The 22,834-nt window shown below is 37.0% G+C and overlaps 1 protein-coding gene and 1 pseudogene across 9 annotated transcripts in view; one reads left to right on the forward strand and one right to left on the reverse strand.

Moving 5' to 3' along the window:
* The window catches only part of PEAK1 (pseudopodium enriched atypical kinase 1), a 313,556-nt gene that overhangs the window by 169,229 nt on the left and 121,493 nt on the right, over positions 1-22,834 (reverse strand). Inside the window, exon 1 of one of the 9 annotated variants that reach the window (XM_027521593.1) lies at positions 3,674-3,694. The exons of 7 other annotated variants lie outside the window; for them this stretch is intronic. The gene's annotated coding sequence lies outside the window, so the exon portion shown is untranslated. Of the gene's footprint in view, positions 1-621; positions 724-3,673; positions 3,695-22,834 lie in introns of those variants that run through there. One more of the 9 variants, XM_027521592.1, reaches the window with a different exon arrangement.
* On the forward strand, positions 10,243-10,676 carry LOC113879790 (annotated as a pseudogene).

The following is a 22,834-nucleotide window of genomic DNA, read 5'->3' on the forward strand; positions in this document are numbered from 1 at the left end:
CAGCCCACCAGGCTCCCCCGTCCCTGGGTTTCTCCAGGCAAGAACACTGGAGTGGGTTGCCATTTCCTTCTCCAATGCATGAAAGTGAAAAGTGAAAGTGAAGTCAGTCATTCAGTCGTGTCCGACTCTTAGCTACACCATGGACTGCGGCCTACCAGGCTCCTCCGTCCATGGGATTTTCCAGGCAAGAGTACTGGAGTGGGGTGCCATTGCCTTCTCTGTCAGCTATGTGACCCTAGACCAATTCAATTGCTCTTTTGTACAATAATGATACAAGATTGTGGTGAAGCTTGTATGAGATTAAGCTAGGTGAAACTTTTGGATGTTTAAAGTGTCATACAAACGTAAGGTTCTCAGTTTCTGTATCTATCATATGGGAGGATTCAGTTCGATGATCTCTAAAGACGTCTCATCTCTAAAAATGCATTGATATTTACATATGAAGCACATTAAAAAATCTATTTACTCTTGGGATAATTTCATAGTTGTAAGAGACTTAAGGAACAATTAACTCAACCCTCTCATCTCACAGAACGAGTCCAAAAGTAGACTAAGAGACTGGTAGATAACACAAGTCAGTAGGAAATTTGGGAGCAGGAAGGACACAGATCGGACTCTTACCTCAAAATCCCTTCTATCATGTGATGCCGTTCACTGTTTTGTGAATTTAAACTGTCTTCACCACAGTTTAGACAATTACCTTTACAAACTGGAATGGAAAGCTAAAATGGAAAGCTTATTAAGAAAATGTAAATATTACTTTGGTGAAGATGACTTAACTGTTAACAGTCCAATTAAGAATGTTTACAAATGGCACTTTTTTATTTTGCCAGGAGAAGTTTCAATAACCTCAGATATGCAGATGACACCACTCATGGGAGAAAGCGAAGAGGAACTAAAGAGCCTCTTGAAGAAAATGAGAGGAGAGTGAAAAACCTGGCTTAAAACTCAACATTCAACAAACGAAGATCATGGCATCCATTCCCATCAGTTCACAGCAAAGAGATGGGGAAACAATGGAAACAGTGAGAGACTTTATTTTCTTGGGCTCCAAAATCACTGCAGATGGTGAGTGTAGCCATGAAATTAAAAGACGCTTGCTCCTTGGAAGAAAAGCTATGACCAACCTAGACAACATGTTAAAAAGCCTCAGAGACATTACTTTGCCGACAAAGGTCTATATAGTCAAAGCTATAGTTTTTGCAGTAGTCATGTGTGGATGTGAGCGCTAGACGATAAAGAAAGTTGAGCACTGAAGAATTGATGCTTTTAAACTGTGGTGTTGGAGAAGACTCTTGAGAGTCCTTGGACTCTCAAGGAGATACAACCAGTCCATCCTAAAGGAAATCAGTCCTGAATATTCATTGGAAGGACTGATGCTGAAGCTGAAGCTCTAATACTTTGGCCACCTGATGCAAAGAGCTGACTCATTAGAAAAGACCCTGATGCTGGGAAAGATTAAAGGCAGGAGAAGGGAATGACAGAGGATGAGATTGTTGGATGGCATCACTGACTCGATGGACATGAGTTTGAGCAAGCTCCAGAAACTGGTGATGGACAGGGAAGCCTGGAGTGCTGCAGTTCGTGGGGTGCAAAGAGTCGGACATGACTGAGTGACTGAACTGAACTGAACTGAACTGACAAATGACAGAAATCGCAAAAGGAGCTTAGATCAAACTGTCCAGCTATTCACTTGATTTGTGTGACATTCAATTTTAAGTCAATAGGTATGATGTAAACCCTATCTAACCTTTCACTATAAAGAGTTTAAATTCTGCTTTTGTTACTTACTAGCTATGTGATTCAGGGCAATTTATTTCTCTGAGCTTCGGCCTCTTCCTTTTTCTTTAAAACAGAGATAGTACCAAGTATGTCACCTGGCTATTCTGAAATAGCTCATGTTAACTGATCTAGCTCATGTTAAGACCATATATCAGTACCTGGCACATACTAAGTGCTGTACAAATATTATTTTCCTTCTCTAATTTCCTAAACTTTAGGGGAATAGAGAATGTTTCCTCTCCTTTTACTTTATCAGAAATATTTATTAAATTAAATATATGGGGCCCTGATCCCTCCACTTCAGTTACAAGCAGTTGTATAACCAAACCTAAATAAAATGAGGAGCAGTGTGACAAAATGGAAGGCAAATGGGGTTTGGAGTCAACAAATCTGAATTTGAATTCCAGTCTGACTACATACTAGCTTTTTACCTTGAGCAATTTACCAGACCTCTCAAGCTTCTTATCTGGAAATGTGACTTTTATCTAGCTTTTTATCATTCTGTTGTTCATATTCACAGATATGACAAATACCTAGAAAGGGGCATGTCTTATTAATCTCTGTCTCTTCCACACCAAGGCAGAGTTTACAATTATAAAATCTGCTGCTAAATAAAGCAAGAGACTGAAAAGAAAGAGAGAGAGAGACTCAAGATCAGAATAAACGTGTTACATTAAGAAAAGAAAAAGTACAAACCCAATTTAACTGGCACGAACTCTAGGCATTATGTCATTGCTTCCTTTTCTTTCCTTAGGAATGGGCCTCAAGTATTCTTTTCCTACAGGATGATGCGACTTGGGAAATGTGTGTTAGTGAAGGTCATTTGACTCATACTTTAAAATTGAGCATTTTAAAATTTACCATAAGGCAGTACTTACCACAATACTCATTCTATTTAATGGACTTTTTTTAATAGATAAAATATCCAAGAGGTGTTTTACTTTAGAAAATACTATAGGTTTAAATAGCCTTAAGAAAAATCCCAAGTCTCTCATACTGTGGGCAGTTCCTTACTGTCTGAGCCACTTGGGAAGCCCTTAAAAAAGTAACCCTACCTCAAACATTACTTTCAATGTATAACAATACTTTGTTAAAGAGGACTTAACTAGTCAGGATAGGATTGCACAAAGCAGTATGCACAGATGCTTCTAGAGCTATATGTCTTAATCTTTTGCGTGAAGGGTGAATGGTGAGGTATTATACACAACTATGAGAATCTGATGAAAGCTACGAATTGCATGCCCAGAAAAAGGCACATACATGCATCATATTTTACATCTAATTTTAGTTGAGTCATGAAACCCAGTAATTATCCTATAGAGTTCTAAAATCTGTTAGTAGATGTTAAGCAACCTCTGTTTTTAAATTTTTCAAAATAATGGACTTAAAGGATTTTACAACCTTAAGCAATTTAGCAGTCATCTAATGCAAACTGCTAATACTAATGAAGAAATAGTGCCCCAGAAAGATAAAAAGAATTAGGTAAAGCCGTATTGCACTCAGGAACAAAGACATGTCCAACTACCATACTAATCTACATAAGACTGACAAGGCAGAATTTAGTATAAATCAGTGCCTTTGGGTCAGAATAATTATCACAATGGAACCAGAATAGGAGACTTTCAAATGATCTTTTGGCCTAAACACATAATAGATCTTCATTGATGGTTAAAAAAATGAAATCTGGAGTTAGATGACACGTGAAAAAGTTGACAAAGGCACTAAATCTTTCTTATTCTCAGGTTCTTCAAAACAAAATGGAAAAATAATTAAACCTACCCTTGTAGGATTATTTGAAGGATAAAATCCAATAACATGCATTAAATACTTAACACAGTGCCTAGGTATATCCCCTGGAGGAGGAAATGACAACCTACTCCAGTATTCTTACCTGAAAAATCCCATGGATAGAGGAGTCTGGCATTATAGTTGGGCTACAGTTCACGGGGTCGCAAAGAGTTGGATATGACTGAGCACAGCACAGCAGCAGAAGCAAGGTACACAGTAGGTGCTCATGAAATGATATGAATTTTAAAATATTTCTTGTCAAGTCATGGAATTGGATAAAAGATAAAATAAAATCTCAAAGTAAATGAGATGCTTTCCAGCTAAATAAAATAACTAGCAAACATTTACAAAGTATCTATATTATTCAAGGTTTTACCAAGGATACAAAAGGATAAAGCTGTCCTGTGTTCTCTTTTCAAGCAAAGACACAGAGTTTTTCCTGCTCAGTTTCTGCCTTGGGTTCCTCTTTCTCTTTTCCCTTTCTTGTTTAGCTGCTCAGTCTTTCTGACTCTTTGCGACCCTTTGGATTGTAGCCCGCCAGGCCCCTCTGTCCATGGGATTTTCCAGGCAGAAATACTGGAGTGGGTTGCCATTTTCTTCTCCATTCCTTTCCCTTTAGGGCTCAGCTTTTTGCCTACTTCATATCTACCCACATTCTCTGTGCTTCAGCCAGGACTGAAAGGATCCCCAGATGAATATCTCTAATCCTAACCCTTCATCTGAGCATCAGATGCCTATATTCTGCTTTCTATATGCTTCCACTTGAAAGTACCATAGGTATAATACATCAAAAACTTTTCCTAACATCTATTCCTTCTTTAAACTCCCTGCTATGGTTATTAACAGCACCACAGCCACTTAGACACTCAAATCAAAGTCTGACAATAATCTTACATTTCACCAATTACTTTAAATGTCTGATTCATTTCTACTCTAAACACTTTTCATGTCTATGTCCTCAACTTCACCTCTATTAATGGTATCCAAATCCAGGGCATTGTCTCTCAATATGACTGCATCAGTAATCTATCTGGTGTACTCTCCTCTATGTATGCACTCTTACCCTACCTCAAACTCATTTATCATATTCCCATCAAAACGATCACTCTAAAATGAAAGTCCTGCCACACCTGTCAAACTCTTCAAAAGCTATTATTCACAGGATAAGGATAAAGTCCAAGTTCACCCACAAAACAAATGCCCACGTATGACGCATAAAGCCCTCCATGACCTGGCTCAAGCCTATCTCTTCATCTTCATTTCCTATCTCCCACTTCATCACACTACAGCCATGCTGAACTACTTGTCAAACTTCATGCTGTTCTCTTAGCCAATATAAACTTACGCTCCTTCCACGAATAGGAAATTCTTACTTGTTCTTCCAGATTCAGGTCCAGGATCACCTCCTCTGGGAAGCCTCCAGAGTACATTTTCCTACCCCACTAAGCTCACACATCATCACAACAAGCACTCGGGAGATTTTTGTTAAACGGAACTGAAACTAAGCAAACTAACAACAAACAGCAAATAATTTATACATACAAAGCCAGTGAGAAGGGCAACTAGATCTATTTCAGTACTTCTTTAGAAAAAAGGCTTGTTCTGGGGATACGAGGAGAGACTGTTCCCAGATTGTTGAAGAAAAAAATTAAAGTATTTGAGTGAGTAAAACAGAGATGGAGATGGACACATTAAAGGAGACACATGTAAGAAAAGACTGGAGGATAATAAACAGCTAATACAAACTCACGAATGTAGCCATCAATATAAAATGATTTAGAGACACAACCAATAAATCACCAAATATTTTTAAACAGTTTTCTCTGGAACTATATGATTTAATTGCCATTTATAGATACTATCCTGTACTTCAATTAGGGAGATATTGAGAAAGATATTTTCATCTTTTAGTTAATCTCTTGCATTTTTGTAAGTCTGAGAAGGTATTCCCATTTGGTTACCATGTACTGAAGAACGCTACATAAAACCCTGAAATTATAACATATCTCTATATAGCACAATAGTTCACTGAAATTGGAACAAGGTAACAGAGACTTTCTTTCAGTTAGTTCAAGGGCTAGTCAATCTCCTTAAATAATCATTAATATTGGAACACTAGGTTGCTCCAAATCAGCAGTGGAAAATGAAAATATAGAAAGCTCAACATCAATTCACAGAGGAATTCAACTGTAAATACCCTGCTTTCTGAATGCAGAATTCAAGAATATCAATCCTGAAACTTAAATACACTAGTTATAATACAGAAGAAGAACAGATTCATGAGGTAGACTCATATGAAGAATAAAAACTAAGGTTATCTACCAAGAATAAGAAGAGAAAGAAATGCTGTTATTTCTGAACTGTACTTCAAGACACAAAATCTACTGCTTGCAGTAAAAACAGGTAGACTCATCCTAATACAATAACTAGAAAAACCACACAACAGTCAGAAGAGGATCACATTAGAAGAATAAATAGAACAAGTAAACCAGCCACCCTAAACTGAAGCATCTCGAAGTGGACATCTGATTGGTTACTTTATATACTTGACAGTATATCTGTATAACGTAATAACAACCCCAGGCACATCTTCTATACCAAGAGGAAAGGTGATTAGAAAACAGATTTATGTAAACAAGCACAGAAGTATTTGGGAGCTTAAAATTCATTTGCATGGAGTTGTATGTTTTCTTGTCCTTGACTGTAAATGCGAATTCCCTGCTTTCAGCTTTGCAAACAATTTAAAAAGAGAGACACAAAGGTGAATGTGAATTTGCAACATAACGCTGATGTTATATCAGAAGATATGGATGATTCTCACTCTCACATCATACCTGTCATTTTAAAACACCCCTACTGATATGAACTAACATTCATGAATGAAAGGTTAAAAAATTCTTTTGGGCTGTTGTATTTAAGCAAATTGACAGATATGAATGCACAAACACTAGTCTTGGATTATGAAATCCCCACACACATGGCTACCACTGTAAAAATAAATTTCTCTAAGAGAATAGGGACTGAAAATGTTGCTGGTTTGCTAAAGAGAAAGCACCACTATAAAAGAAACTGGCAGCCTACCAGTATGATGTTGATAAACATGTTATGCCCAAGTGTGCTGTAGAGGATCATTTAGATTCTGTCAGTCAGTGTCACCTATGTTTCGGCAATATTCCATTTTATGAAAAACCTACTGGCTGAGGGAATATGGAATCATCCATCTGCAAAAGCAAACTGTTTTTGTCTGATACGGATTTATTTTTTTAACAGGAAAAGAGAGATACATATTTCTTGGGATCATAATCTCAAGCACAAATTGGGACTAATATCTGAACTGTACACATGCAAGGATTATTCATAAAAGAGTAGCAGATTTACACCCAGACAGTTGATTCTTGCTATGTGCAGTAGTTATGTTCTATAAAGTTTTTGCAAACAATGAACTGGTGAATGCTATACTTTCATCGCTTCTAGGAAATGGAAAACAGGGTTAAGTTTCTACAAGCCTCTGCTTACAACATTTTATCAACCCATCAATATGTAACTTCTTTTAATGTGTACTTGTTTAGAGATACTTTACTTTATACTGTTGATTCATTAAAATCGAGCTCACGGCCAAGAGTATAGCTCATGACTGAACAAAACTTATCTAACACACATATTTTCACCATTAGTAACATCACAACTTTCTTGTGCTTAGGCACACTACACAGTACTTCCGCACAAAACCCAGAGGCCAAGTTAATCAGTGAAATCACCTACCAAGAAAGCATTAAAAATGTGAAAAACATGGCACGAAGGAGATGGCAAAAAAGATGCTTCTTTATAGTATGAGAGTTGAAACAAGAGGGCAAGATGTCAACCTCAGCTGAGAATGTAAACATCAGGCATTTCAATTTTTTTGTCACTCTGCCTATGTTTGCAAATGGTTGTGAAGGCAGCACAAATATTGATTTGGGAGTTTAAATAAATCTGAGCAAGTAGATGAATTTGCAAAGATGGAATCCATGAATAATGAGGATCAAATGTGAATATATATCCACATATATGTGTGTGTAAACATACACACATATGAACATGTGACAAATGCAATATGTAGCAGAAAAGACAAGTTATGGGACTCTCTGGTTTGAAACTTTCCTAAGGTTCAGGCCTATATTTCCTTTGGGACCCCTGGATAATGAATGTTCTATCAGCACTTCAGACTTCAAAGACCAACCTCATCTTCTGCACTTTGCTTAATCCTGTCTTTTGCTATATTACTTCTCCAATAATGGCACCATCTTATCTCCTCAAGTCATGATGACTTTGACTCTCTTTTCCATGTCTTATCCAGGGACCAAATAATGTTAACTCTTCCTCTGAAATACCTTGTAAAGTTATCTCCCCTGCCCAAGTCCACTACAATTATCACTAAATGCCTTTCTATCATTTGTTGTGTTTAGTTGCTCAGTTGTGTCCGACTCTGTGTGACCCCATGGTCTGCAGCCTGCCAGGCTCTTCTGTCCATGGGATTCTCCAAGGAAGAATACTGGAGTGGGTTCCCATACCTTCCTCCAGGGAGTCTTCCCAACCTAGGGATCGAACCCAGGGCTTCCCCATTGCAGATGGATTCTTTACTGTCTGAGTCACCAGGGAAGCCCTTTCTATCATTTGGACCATTGGTAAAGTTTACTGTCTCCTCTATTTTCTACCCCAGAATCACAGGTGATATTACTGTCAGTGTTATTTTTCCAAACCTAATTACACTCTTCATTTCCTGGTACCTGTAAGATGAGCTTGAGAATTCTTGGTATGGTATGTATGTTGTTTTATGACTTGGCACCAAATCATCTTTTTAGACTCACGTACTGACACTCTTCTCTAATAAACTATATTCTAGCCACACCAATTTATTTCCCATTATTTGACTGTATCATAAAGGCCCTTTATAAATTTTTTTAAGCAATCTTCTTTCTTCCATTTTCTTCTTGCCCTTAAGTTTTATGCTGATGTTACTTCCTATGTGAAGTCTCTCCTGATAAGCCTCTCCCTCCACCTCAGGGCAAGTTAGTTAGTCTTGTCTGTGCTTCCAACAGTATTTTCACATACTTTTGTTACAGAATTCCTTAAGTTCTAATTATTAACAGAGAAAGTGTGGGAATTTACAAGATTAGTCAAATATTGACGACTATTATGGCTGGGTGGTGATGGGAATTCATTGTATTACTGTGTACTGTGTACGTGTTAAACATCCATTAAAGGAAAGTTAAAAAAAAAAATGTGAGGGTTGCGGAGAGGAGGAGGGGAGAGGGAGAGAAGAAAAGGAAAGGGAGGGAGGGAAGGAGTGAATTTGTAAGTGAATAGAAATTAAAAGACACTTGCTCCTTGGACAGAAAGCTATGACAAACCTAGATAGCATATTAAAAACCAGAGACATCACTGCTGACAAAGGTCCATATATTCAAAGTTATGGTTTTTCCAGTAGTCATGTAAAGATGTGAGAGTTGGACCATAAAGAAGGCTGAGTGCCAAAGAATTGATGCTTTCGAACTGTGGGGCTAGAGAAGATTCTTGAGAGTCCCTTGCTCTGCAAAGAGATCAAACCAGTTAATCCTAAAGGAAATCAATGCTGAATATTCATTGGAAGGACAATTCTGAAGCTGAAGCTCCAATCCTTTGGCCACTTGATATGAAGAGCTGACTCACTGGAAAAGACCATGTTGCTGGGAAAGATTGAGGGCAGGAGGAGAAGCGGGAGCAGAGGATGTGATGGTTAGACAGCATCACCAACTCAATGGGCATGAACCTGAGCAGGAGATAGTGAAGGACAGAGGAGCCTGGCATGCCACCATCTATGTGATCGCAAAGAGTTGAACATGACTTAGGGACTGAACAATTGACAACTTGACTTATGTGTGACTTAAACAAATAGGGCATTGATTTTTTCCCCCCACGTAAGAAGTTTAGAGATAGGTAGTCAAGGGTTGGTACAGAGGCTCAAGATGTTCATCAAAGACAAAGGCTCTGAGATGGCACTTCCTACACCGGAACAGGTGATTTTCACTTCAGGTTTTTTCCTGCTCCTTGCTGCCAGTGGCTTGTGAGTAGCATTCATCTAAGCAAGAAATAAGTAGGTTGCCATGGAAACAACTGTGTCAGAGACAGCCTGAGTCTGTAAGGGACAGTCCGGGTTTTCTGGACTCTGTGTTTTTTTCTGGTAAAGGAATTCTGAGGACTGATCAGCTCTTGTAGATCTAAAACCATGGCCTGTGGGCCAGTAACATTTAGGGATATTGGTTACACAGTTCTTTCTTTATGAGTAGGAATTTGACCCTCTTCAGAAGAAACCATACCAAAATGGGATGATGGAGAACTATAGTAACTTGGCCTCACTGGGCCATTTCATTTCTAAACCAGACATAATTGTGTTATTGGAGCAAGGAAAAGACCCCTGGATCGTTGTGGGGGAAGAAACAAGAAGCTGGAATACAGATTTGGATTCAAGTTATAAAATAATCAGTGACAGAAAAACATTTGTATCTGGAAAACATTCATCTCCTTTTCTGCATCAGAGACTTCACAGTGGTGAGAAAGCCTATGAAGAATGTGGAAAGGCCTTTTGTTGTGTGTGCCTTAAACCTTGCTCAACAGGGAAGAGTTCCTACTGGAGCAGACAGCCAGGACTCCAAGATGGCGTGAGCTGTACCACTAAAGGAGAAGAAACTCCTAGATGTCAAATTAAGGGAGCTGCCAAGCTGGATACTAATGTGAGATTTTATCCCTAAAGGCATTGCTGGAATATTGCAAAGAGGTTATTACCAGTATTACAACAAGTATTTCAACATGAAGAATGGGAGTGTCACTGGCCTTTCTATGGTGCTGGCAGCTTACATGCTTTTCAACTGTGGCTGTTCTTACAAGGCTCTTAAACAAGAGCAGCCAAGAGAATACCACGGAAGAAGGCACACTCAGCATACCTGACCATGATACCTGCCGGGCACTCCGAATCCTTTCATGGACTAATAGAGAATTAACACCCAATAAAAGATAACTGGTTGAAAAAAATCTCTTAGCAACTTTCAAATTGAGTAATATTAAGGCAGAGGAACCAGAGATCAAATTGCCAACATCCGCTGGATCATGGAAAAAGCAAGAGAGTTCCAGAAAAACATCTATTTCTGCTTTATTGACTATGCCAAAGCCTTTGACTGTGTGGATCACAATAAACTGTGGAAAATTCTTAAAGAGATGGGAATACCAGACCACCTGATCTGCCTCTTGAGAAATTTGTATGCAGGTCAGGAAGCAACAGTTAGAACTGGACATGGAACAACAGACTGGTTCCAAATAGGAAAAGGAGTACGTCAAGGCTGTATATTGTCACCCTGTTTATTTAACTTATATGCAGAGTACATCATGAGAAACGCTGGACTGGAAGAAACACAAGCTGGAATCAAGACTGTCAGGAGAAATATCAATAACCTCAGATATGCAGATGACACCACCTTTATGGCAGAAAGTGAAGAGGAACTCAAAAGCCTCTTGATGAAAGTGAAAGAGGAAAGTGAAAAAGTTGGCTTAAAGCTCAACATTCAGAAAACTAAGATGATGGCATCTGGTCCCATCACTTCATGGGAAATAGATGAGGAAACAGTGGAAACAGTGTCAGACTTTATTTTTCTGGGCTCCAAAATCACTACAGATGCTGACTGCAGCCATGAAATTAAAAGACGCTTACTCCTTGGAAGGAAAGTTATGACCAACCTAGATAGCATATTCAAAAGCAGAGACATTACTTTGCCAACAAAGGTTCATCTAGTCAAGGCTATGGTTTTTCCTGTGGTCATGTATGGATGTGAGAGTTGGACTGTGAAGAAGGCTGAGCACCGAAGAATTGATGCTTTTGAACTGTGGTGTTGGAGAAGAGTCTTGAGAGTCCCTTGGACTGCAAGGAGATCCAACCAGTCCATTCTGAAGGAGATCAGCCCTGGGATTTCTTTGGAAGGAATGATGCTAAAGCTGAAGCTCCAGTATTTTGGCCACCTCATGTGAAGAGTTGACTCATTGGAAAAGACTCTGATGCTGGGAGGGTTTGGGGGCAGGAGGAGAAGGGGACAAGAGAGGATGAGATGGCTGGATGGCATCACTGACTCGAGGGACGTGAGTCTGAGTGAACTCCGGGTCTTGGTGATGGACAGGGAGGCCTGGCGTGCTGCGATTCATGGGGTCGCAAAGAGTCGGACACAACTGAGCGACTGATCTGATCTGATCTGAACTATAATCACCATTCTGTATATTACATACCCATGAGTTATTTATTTTATAATTGGAAATTTGTAGCTTTTGACTTCCTTTACACATTTTACCCACTGCCTCTGGCTACCATCAATCTCCTCTCTGTACCTACGGCTTTGGTTTCATCTTTTTTTTTTTTCAGATTTCACATGTACGTGAGATCATACAGTATTGGTATTTGTCTTTGTCTGACTTCACTTAGTATAATACCCTGAAGATCCATTCATACTGTTACAAATGACAGGATTTCCTTCTTTCTGTTATTGAATAATATTTAATTGTATACATGTCACTTCAAAAAAAAAAACTCTTCATCTCTTGTCTCCATTACAACAATCTTGGCTGTTGTAAGTGATGCTGCATTGAACATTGGGATGCAGATATATTTTCAAAATAGTGATTTTGTTTCCTTTGGATAAACACCAAGAAGTGGAACTGCTGGGTTATATGATAATTTTAGATTTAATTTTTTGAGGAATTGCCATACTGTTTTCCATGGATGCATTTTCTCCATGTTCTTGCCAACACTTGCCGTTTCTTGGTTTTTGGTAATGCCTAACAGGTGTGGGTGATGTTTTACTATGGTTTTGGTTTGCATTTCCCTGATGATTAGTGAGCACCTTTTCCTGTACTTGGCCATTCAAATATCTTTTTTGGAAAAATGTCTAATCAGATCTCCCCATTTTCTGATTGGGTTGTTTGTTTGCTTTTCTATTAAGTTGTATAATGGTTTTTAAAAATATATATTGTGGATTATAAACTAACTATACCCCAATATAAAATAAAAATTTTTTTAAAAGACCAAGGCTCTTTCCTTTTGCTCCATTAATTGTGTTGATTTGTTGCTTCAAAGTTGTTTGCTGTACATGTAGGTATTACTTCTGCATTCAAGGCAAGAAAAAGGACAGTGTCAGTCACACTTCTACCTCTTTAATAAGAAAACAAAGGCTTTTTTCAGTGCCCTCAGCATCACATTTGCCATGTGAGAATATCACGTTCTCCATGGCTGGTGGGTCATCCAACAGTGTCTTAATATCCTGATCTCCTTGAGGGTAGAAACTATTTTTGTACTTTAGCAACCAATCCAGTACGTGGCACAGAGATAGGTTCTTTGTATTTAATGAACGAATGAGTCTAATAAAGAAAACAGTGGCAAGTATCATAACACAAACTCTGCTTTCCTAATTTTCTTTTTTTGTTAAGTAATATAATTAAGTGTTCTAAAAATAACCAGTGCTATACCAAAAAGGGATTATTAGTATTATAGCAGCTTGACATCTATAATCATGAAATATTTTATAATTATTGCTTTCTCCATAGAGAACCAAACAGAGGATTAACAAGGAGTCAAGAAGAGAACTGAATTTCTGTACAAGCAAAACATTCAATCATGACGAACCTCAGCTTACCTAAATAATAATGTTTATTTCCCAGGGCTGCTTTGAGGACAAAGTAAATATAAATAATATGAATGTATACTAAAATATATAAAACACTATAAACATATGCATTATAAAAGTGGTTCTGTGAAGTTTTGAGAGGAAACTTACAATTCTTATGTAATACATGCAGTGTGATACACCATCCAGCACACCAATAGTATCGATTAAAAATTAAACACTATCAATATCTAGTATGGATACTGGGCATTAGTCCAAGGGTAGATGAGATTCTGGACTTGGCCCTGCTTCTTTCATGACTATAGGGAAGTAAACTAATAACTGTACTTTACATTTATACCTATTAAAGGAAGAAGGCTTTATAAAAATAAAATTGGTGTCTCAATGCAATTCTATAATACACACAAAGCAGGATATGAAAAACAAAATAAACTAGTTAACAAGAACAGATGACATCAAATCCCAATGCATCAATTAATAATTACTACCAACAAATGAATAGTACTAAAGTAGGCCAAGGTCCTAAAGCACTTCTAAGTTAAGTCAAGTGAGACATAAAACAGTAGAAGCACTGAATATTAATTTTCCTCTGGCTTTAATAACCCTGATTGAGCTTATAAAGAATACCCCTCAAGGTGACCTTATAGCTCATACACACAGGCAACATTGGTGGTGAGAACTATTTCTAATAAATTATAACCTCAATGGCCTGTTTTCCAGGTTTTTATTAAGCTGTATATTTCCTCATATAAAAGAACATTACATTATAATAAGCATTGCATAAACATAACAAAAAAACAGTGGTCAGTTTTGAAGAAGAGAAAAACGACAGTACTAAGTCAATGAAGTCTCCTTGGAATATTATAGTAAGAACTGTTGCATCTTCACTTTTATTGGATTTGGAGACAACAGCTGCTTTGAAGAAAAATATAATCTTCTGTCAAGTCTGTTTAATTAACTCTCACTTTTCAAACATTCAAATACCTTAAGCTTATTATTAAAGGCTTACCATTTCCTGATTCATTTAAGCAGAAACTATTCTCTGTGTAGGTTAACACGGAATTATTTAATGCTGAAAACTGACTCATCTTAATACAAAAAAAAAAAACTTCATCAAGATTGTAGGCCACTAAATTCCAGCACAGCACTGCATGAAGCATCATTAGGTCATAAACAGAACTGAAAAACTCCAACAGTGGGTCAGACTTCTTACTGTACAGTTATGTCTACAGGAGGAACATCTATTTTAAAAAGAAAGCAAAATGTTAAAACAGTGAGAATGAGCTTATGTTTTACAGCTACATTCACCCAGTTCCAACAACTTTGATTCTTATTTTTAAACAGGGAGAAACACAATGTTTTTCTTCCTCTTTTATCTGCAAAAATACCTTATCAGCTAAAACTTCAACAGTGAATACTTCTCCAATAAGAATTTTGAAGTACTTGATATAAACAATAAATTATTTGTCAATGTTTGTACAAATAAGAGTTATAAGTGATACATTTAGAATGAAGAACTATTTAAAATATCTAACTTTACAGATGGAGGAAGAAGTATATTAACTTAAAGATTCATTGCTTTTTAAAATACTATTTTCTCTTAAAAAAGAGCATATTATATTTAATAAAAGGTTCGATACAGTGGAAAGATACAAATTATGAATGTTAAACACCTGTTGATGGACTATCAAAATATATGAAGAAAAAAATGACAAAATTCAAAGGTGAAATAGACATTACATAATAATAGTTGGAAATTTCAATATCCCACTCATAATAATGGACAGGAGCAACCAGACAGAAGGTAAGTAAGGAAATAGAAGATTTAACACAATAAACCAACTACATCTCACAGACAAATACCAAATGCTCTAACCAACAATAACAGAATATACATACAGATTCTTCTCAAGTGTATATTGGACATTTTCCAGAAGAGACCATACTTTAGGCCACAAATGAAGTTAAAAACCAACAACAAAAGTAAAACTGGAAAATCCACAAATTTGTGGAAAGTAAACAACACACACTTCAACAACCAGTGGATCAAAGAAAAAAAAATCACATGGAAAATTAGAATACCCTTAGAGATGAATGAAAATGAAAGCATAACATATCCAAACTCATGGAATGCAAGGAAATTTTATAGCTATAAATGCTTATATTTAAAAATAGAAAAGATCTCAAATTAACAACTTTATAACTTAACTTAAAAAAAAGAACTAAAACTAAATCTAGCAGAAGGAAGGAAATAATAAGGGTTAGAGCAAAGATAAATGAAGTAGATAAAAAAAGAAAAATCAATGAACCCAAAAGCTAGTTCTTTAAAAAGATCAACAAAACTAACAAACATTTAGCTAGATGAACAAAGGAAAAAGAGAGAAGACTCAAATTACTAAAATCAGAAACGGAAGCGGGGACACTGTAGATAGTTGTCAGTCATGTCCAACTCTTTGGGACTGCATGGACTGTAGCCTACAAGGCTCCTCTGTCCATGGGATTTTCCAGGCAAGAATACTGGAGTGGGTTGCCATTTCCTTCTCCAGGGGATCTTCCTGACCCAGGAATTGAACCAGCATCTCCTGTGTCTCCTGCATTGAAGGTGGATTCTTTATCTGCTGAGCCATGGGGTGGGAGGTGGAAGTAGGGACATTAGTACCAATTCTACAGAAATAAAAGGGATTATAAAAAAGTACTGTGAACAAATTAGATAACATACCTGAAATGGACAAATTCCTAGAAACATAAAACCTACCAAAACTGAATCACAAAGAAATAGAAAAAATGAGTAGACCTACAGTAAAGAAATTGAATAAGTAATTTAAAACTTCTCCCCAAAGAAAAGCCTTATGCCTGATGGCTTCACCAGTGAAATCAACCAAACTTTTAAATAAGAACTAATACTAGTCCTTTTCAAAATTTTCCCAAAAATCAAATTAGAGGGAATACTTCCTAACTTCATCTATGAAGTCAGCAGTACCATAAATACCAAAGCCAGACAAAGGCACTACAAAAAAGAAAATGGCAAACCAATCTCTCTTAAAAGAACACTGAAACAAAAATCCTCCACAAAATAGCAAACCAAATTCATATTAATCAGATGATACATCTTGACCAAGTTAGATTTATTCCTAGAACATAAGAACCATTCAACATATGACAAGTGATTGATGTGGATTCTTTACCTGCTGAGCCATGGGGTGGGAGGCTCATTAATAGAATGAAGGGGAAAAAAACCATATGATCTTAATCAATGTAGAAAAAGGAGTGACAAAATTCAACATTCTTTCTTGGTAAAAACACTCAACAAACTAAAAACAGAAGGAAATTAATCTCAGCATGACAAAAGCAATATACAAAAAACTTCACAGGGAACAACATACTAAATGGTGAAATACTGAAAGTTTTTCCTCTAAGATCAGGAATAAATGAAAGATGTCAGCTTTTGCCACTTCTATTCAACACAGTACTGGAAGTTCTACTTAACAGTAATTTAGCCAAGAGAAAGAAATAAAAGGCAACACATACACACACACAAAAATCAATTGCATTTCTATAAACTAACAATGGACAATCTGAAAAGAAAAAACAAAACCAATTCCATTTACAATAATATCAAAAGGAATAAAATAGGAATTAACCAAAGAGATGAAACACCTGTACACTGAAAACTACAAAAAAAAAAAAAAATCACTGAATGAAAATAAGCAATAACTCAATAAATGGAAACACATCCCATCTTAATGGGTTGGAAAAGTTAGTTGTTTTAAGATGTCCATTCTACCCAAAGCAATCTATAGATTCAGTGCAATCTCTATCAATATTTCAAATAATATTTTTGCAGAAATAGAAAAAGTCATCCTAAAATTCATATGAGTTCTCAAGGGACTCTGAAGAGCCAAAACAATCTTGAATAAAGAAGAACAAAGCTTATACATCGTGGTTTTAAAATTTATGACAATGCTAGTATGGCACTAGCATTAAAAAAGACAAAAAGACCAATGGAACACAATAAATATAAACCTTTGTATACATGGTTAAACAATTTTTGACAAGGGTGCCAAGACTATTCAATGGGGAAGCAACAGTCTTTTCAACAAATGATGCTGGTAAAACTGGATATCCATCATGCAAAAGAATAACGTTCAACCCTTATCTAACACCGTATACAAAAATTAACTCAAAATGGACCAAAGATCTAAATGTAAAACCTAAAAACATAAAACTTGTAGAAGATAGGGCAGAGGTTTCACAGCGCTGGATCTTGCAGTGATTTCTTGATATAACAACAAAGGCACAGGCAACCAAAGGAAAAATAAACAAATTGGACTTTGTGAAAATTTTTAAATTTTGTGCATCAAAACACTACCCACAGAGTTAAAAGACAACCCTCTGAGTGGAAGAAAGTACCTGCATATGTGCATATCATGTACTTGATAAAGGATTAATCTCCAGAATATATAGAGAACTCTCAAAATTCAACAACAAAACCAAACAACTCGGTTCAAAAATGGGCTAAGAACTTGAATACATTTTTCCAAAGGTATATAAATGGCCAATACACACATGAGAAATTAAACACCACTGTTTATTTAGGAAATGAAAATAAACCAAAACTACAATGAGACACCACCTCACATTCATTAGGATGGTTGCTATTGAAAAAACAAATAGGAAGTAACAAGTGTTGGTGAGGACGTAGAGCAAATGGAACCCTTGGCACTACTGGTGGGAACTTAAAATGATATGAGCTGCTGTGGAAAACAGTATGGTTCCACAAAAATTAAAATAGAATATTATCCAGCAATTCCTCTTCTGGGTACATACCCCCAAAAATTGAAAGCAAGGTCTTGAGAAGGTATTTGTACACTCACTCATATCAACGCTACTAATAAAAGAGAAAATGAGAAGGCAGCCTAAGCATCCACTGACAGGTGAATGCATAAATAAAATGAGGTATTTACATACAATGGAATAGCATTCATTCTTTAAAAGGAAGGGTATTCTGCAACATGTTACAACATGGGTAAATCTTGAAGAGATTCCTCTAAGTAAAATAAGCCAGTCACAAAAAGACAAATACTGTATTCCAGTTATATAGAACTGGAAAGCAATGGAAAGATGGTTGACAGAGGCTGGGTGAGGGAAGGTGAATGGGGAGTTATTATTTACTGGGTAAAGAGTCTCAGCTTTACAAAATGGAAAGAGTTACAGAGTTGGGTGATGGTGATGGTTCATCAATATTACGAATGCACTTAATGTTACTTGTATACCTAAGATGGTTAAGATGGTACATTTTATGCTAAACGTATTTTAGCACAATAAAAAAAAATTAAAAGGAGGGTGAGGATAGGGAGAGGGAAGTGTAAATGACCCATTGAGAAACAAGGAAAATATAAAAAGAAGAAGGAAGGAAGGAAGGAAGGAATGCAGGGAGGGAAAGAGAGGAAGAGAGGGAGGAATGGACCTACATACACACACACACATTGAACTTTGGCATAAGTACCAGGTACTGCTCACTCAGGTACTGCTGTAGAGAGAATGCGCCAGGAGACCAACCATTGGAGAAGTATATTCTGACACCAAAGATAAAAATTCTGACACCAAAGACAAAAATTCCAGCCTAGTCTAAAATGGACAAAATTGGACTTAATTAGAAGTAATCAGCTGTAAAAAATGCAGATTTGAAAGGTCTAGACTATGTTCCACTGTCATACCCAGTTAGGATATCAAATTGAATTTGGAAGAGTCTAGTATGACTTGTGTGTCTTAAAATTCTCAGGATACACGCAGAATGTGGATGCTCTTTGGAGTAGCTGACTTAATGGATGTTATGGAGAAGTACTTCTGCCATTCATAGGAAAAAAGCACATATTTCACAGTAGCACTTAAAATCAACATTTTCCACTGCTTCAAATGGTAAGTGAAGTAAAAGTTCTAATTTCAAACTCACTCTAAGCTGCAATAAAAAATGTATGCTCTTATAAACTTCTGTTGCTAAGTCACTTCAGTTGTGTCCGACTCTGTATGACCCCAGAGACGACAGCCCACCAGGCTCCTCCGTCCCTGGGATTCTCCAGGCAAGAGTACTGGAGTGGGGGTGCCATTGCCTTCTCCAATGCATGAAGGTGAAAAGCGAAAGTGAAGTTGCTCAGTTGTGTCCGACTCTTAGCGACCCCATGGACTGCAGCCTACCAGGCTCCTCCGCCCATGGGATTTTCCAGGCAAGAGTACTGGAGTGGGGTGCCATTGCCTTCTCCAAACTTCTGTTAGCCACACAGAAAAGGAATGTGTTACTAAAATCTGTGAATGCTATGTCCCCAAAGCATTTGTCACTTCAGCTAACATAACAGCTCATTCTCCTTGGAGGAAATCAATCACTCGGTCAATAGTCCTGGTCAAGCAGGTGAAAATATTTCTCACAGGGGATTCTCTTAGTGCAATGTCTCAGCAACTCTTTAAAATCTGTAGGCACGTGAAATCTGAGGATTGGATGAAAAAAAAGAAGAAATATATTACATTTTTACCTCAAAAGTCTCAGTGATACTGCTTCACATTTTCCTATATTTCAGCTCCTATAGGAAAAAAATTTCCTATATTTCAGCTCCTACAGGAAATTATTACATGACATTACTGTCATTTCCTATAACCAAGGTATTTGTTTACCTGGATGGACTGACTGCAGAGATATTTCAGATCTTACAAGCTCAGATACACCAATCTTTTCATAATACTGACTTTGAGTTGGGCTGGGGAGGATGACTTGAGGAAAAAGAAAACCAGTTGCAAAGAAGGAATTCTGCTATAAATAGGATTTTCTATTTTCCTGGCAGCCACAGGGATATAACAATGTAAAAAAAAAAAAATCTATGAGCTAGAAAGGATTTCTCCTATGACCTAAGAAAGTAAACTAGGTAATATGCCATGTCAATCACTCTCTAGTTTGGTACCAGCCCCTGACAGCATCATAGACTTAGTAACAGAGGTTTTTAAATGGTAATAGATTTTAAAAGTCTCTTTTAAAATGGGCAGTGAGAACTGCAGCTATGCTGCATGCTACATTTTTAAAAAATTGTGGCAAAGAAAATGAAATTGATCTTGCTATTTAATGATTAGGTTTTTTCCCTCTGTGTGATTTCAATTCAAGATTAACATGAGTACCTTTCATTTGTATCACATTCCAAATTCTCCACTGAGTAGAAAATAAGAACTGAATAATATGGGAAAGACATTTCTTTTTTCTCAATGAGAAATTAATGCCAGTCTTTTCCAATCTTTTTAGATTATTCAACATTCATTTCACAGCAACTAGTTATCGAACCTACTATATTCCAGGTACTTCAATCATCCAAAGAACATAAGCACTACAGTTTACAATTTTAAGGTACTATTAAACACATGGTCTCCAAGGAGGCAGTTATTTTTATTGTTTTAGGTTTTCAATTTAAAGTTTTTAGGAAAACTCAGCCATTTTAAAATAGTTTAACAACTGTACTGCTGTCAGAAATTCTAGCTATCTAGAAATTATGCAGCTAATTTTAAACCAGACAAATATGGAACAAAGATGTATTGTTGGTTTACTTGTGATTACATATGAATTAGCAACATAAGAGAGAATGAACATTTTCAGCAATTTTGGGGGAATAAAAAAATCACAGTATTTCAGTATTTCTATTTCTGTATTTCCATTTCTTCTCTCCATTAATTTATTCCATCACTACAAATTTCTATTTTATTCAATAGGCTATAATTTGATAAGGATTATTATTTTGATGTTCATTGTGTTTCAAGACCAGCCAGCAAGTGCCACTTGAAGGTGACCTCTGTATCCTTTAGTTACAACCCCTCACTCTGTGAGCAATTCCTTACTTTCTGGCACAGGATGATGTGTCCAGCATATCTTGTTATGTTCTTTCTCTACAGTAGCCCTAGAATCAGCCATTTCTTCAAGAAGCCCTAGCACAAACACCTACCTTCCCAGGTCCTGTCTCATGACTCCCAGATTGAATTATTCAGGAAGAAAAGGACAGCAATAAGAAAGCCAGAGGGCTACTTTGTTTAGAACGGGTGACTTGCACCGATTCCCTCTGTAGCTGGATAGGTCTGTTTCCCCAGTAGCCTCATCTACCTTGAATAGCAAGGCTGACTACATGCTCTGTTTAAGAAATAGAGGAGTCCTGTTAATAGGCAAACTTCCCCCAGCACATAATTACAACAGTAAGGAAACACTTGTTCTGGGAGTAGAACATTCTGGGTTCATTGTATTCCCTGGAAAGTTGCCTCTTCCTTTTTCTTTCTTTCTAAATACATTGTTTATTTTAGGACAGCTTTAATGTATAGAGAAGTTGTGAAGACAGTGGAGTTCTCATGTGTCCTCCACGCAGTTTCCCTTATTAATACCCTATATTACTAAGGGACACTTGTCAAAATTAGCAAACCAATATGGATATTATTAGCTAAAGTCTGTACTTTATTTGGATATTCTCGGTTTTCCTGCTATCCATTTTCTGTTCCAGGATCCCATCCAAGACATCATATTACATTTAAGTAGTTATGCCTCCTTAGGCTATTCTTGGTTGTGACAACTTCTCAAACTTTTCTTGTCTTTGATGACTGTATTAGTTTCCTGTGACTGCTATAACAAATTAACACAAACTTAACATCTTAAAAAAAGAGGAATTTGTTCTCTTATAGTTTTACAGGCCATAAGCCCTAAGTGGCAACCCACTCCAGTATTCTTGCCTGGAGAATCCCATGGACAGAACAGCCTGGTGAAGTAGAGTCCATGGGCTTGTAAAAGAGTCGGATACAACTGAGCAACTAAATAAATCCTGAAATCAAGGTCTCAGCAGGGCCAAACTCTCTGAAGGCCTTCAGGAAAAATCATTCCATGCCTCTTCTACCTTCTTGTGGCTTAAAGCCATCCCTCAGTTTGTGGGTGACTCACTTAAAGTCTCTGCCTCTTTATTTTCTGGTCTATGTGTGTCTTTTCCTCTGTGTCTTATTAGGACACGTCATTTGATTTATAATCTGCCCAGATAATCTGGGATGATCTCATCTCAAATTCCTTACTTAAATACATCTGCAAAGACTCTTTCACCGAACAAAATCACATTCACAGGTTCTGCAGCTTAGGACACGGACACATCTTTTGAGGAACATCACCAGTCAACCTCCTACAATGAACTCTACAGTTTTGAAGATCGCTTGTCAGATATTCTGTGTGACTTGATTTCTCACGGTTAGACTGAGATAAAGTATTTGAGAGAGGAAAACCAAAGTGTCATTTGTATGATACCCTATCAGGGGTACTTACTATCAACATGATTTATCATTGTTCATGTTAACCATGATCACCTGGCATTACATTTTGTCAGGTTTGGGCTCTATAATGTCACCCTTTCCATACTGTGTTCTTTGGGGAAAAGTCACTATGAGCAGCTCAACTTAAGCAGTGGGGAGTTACGTCCCACTTCACTGAGGGTGGGAAGGCTAAACAAATTATTTAGAATTCTTCTTTGGGAGATTGTCTAGTTTTCTTCAAGGTCAACATTAACCATTTGCTTATATTGCTATGGAGACATTGA

This window comes from Bos indicus x Bos taurus, chromosome 21 (genome assembly GCF_003369695.1).
Source record: "Bos indicus x Bos taurus breed Angus x Brahman F1 hybrid chromosome 21, Bos_hybrid_MaternalHap_v2.0, whole genome shotgun sequence".
Classification (NCBI taxonomy): domain Eukaryota; kingdom Metazoa; phylum Chordata; class Mammalia; order Artiodactyla; family Bovidae; genus Bos; species Bos indicus x Bos taurus.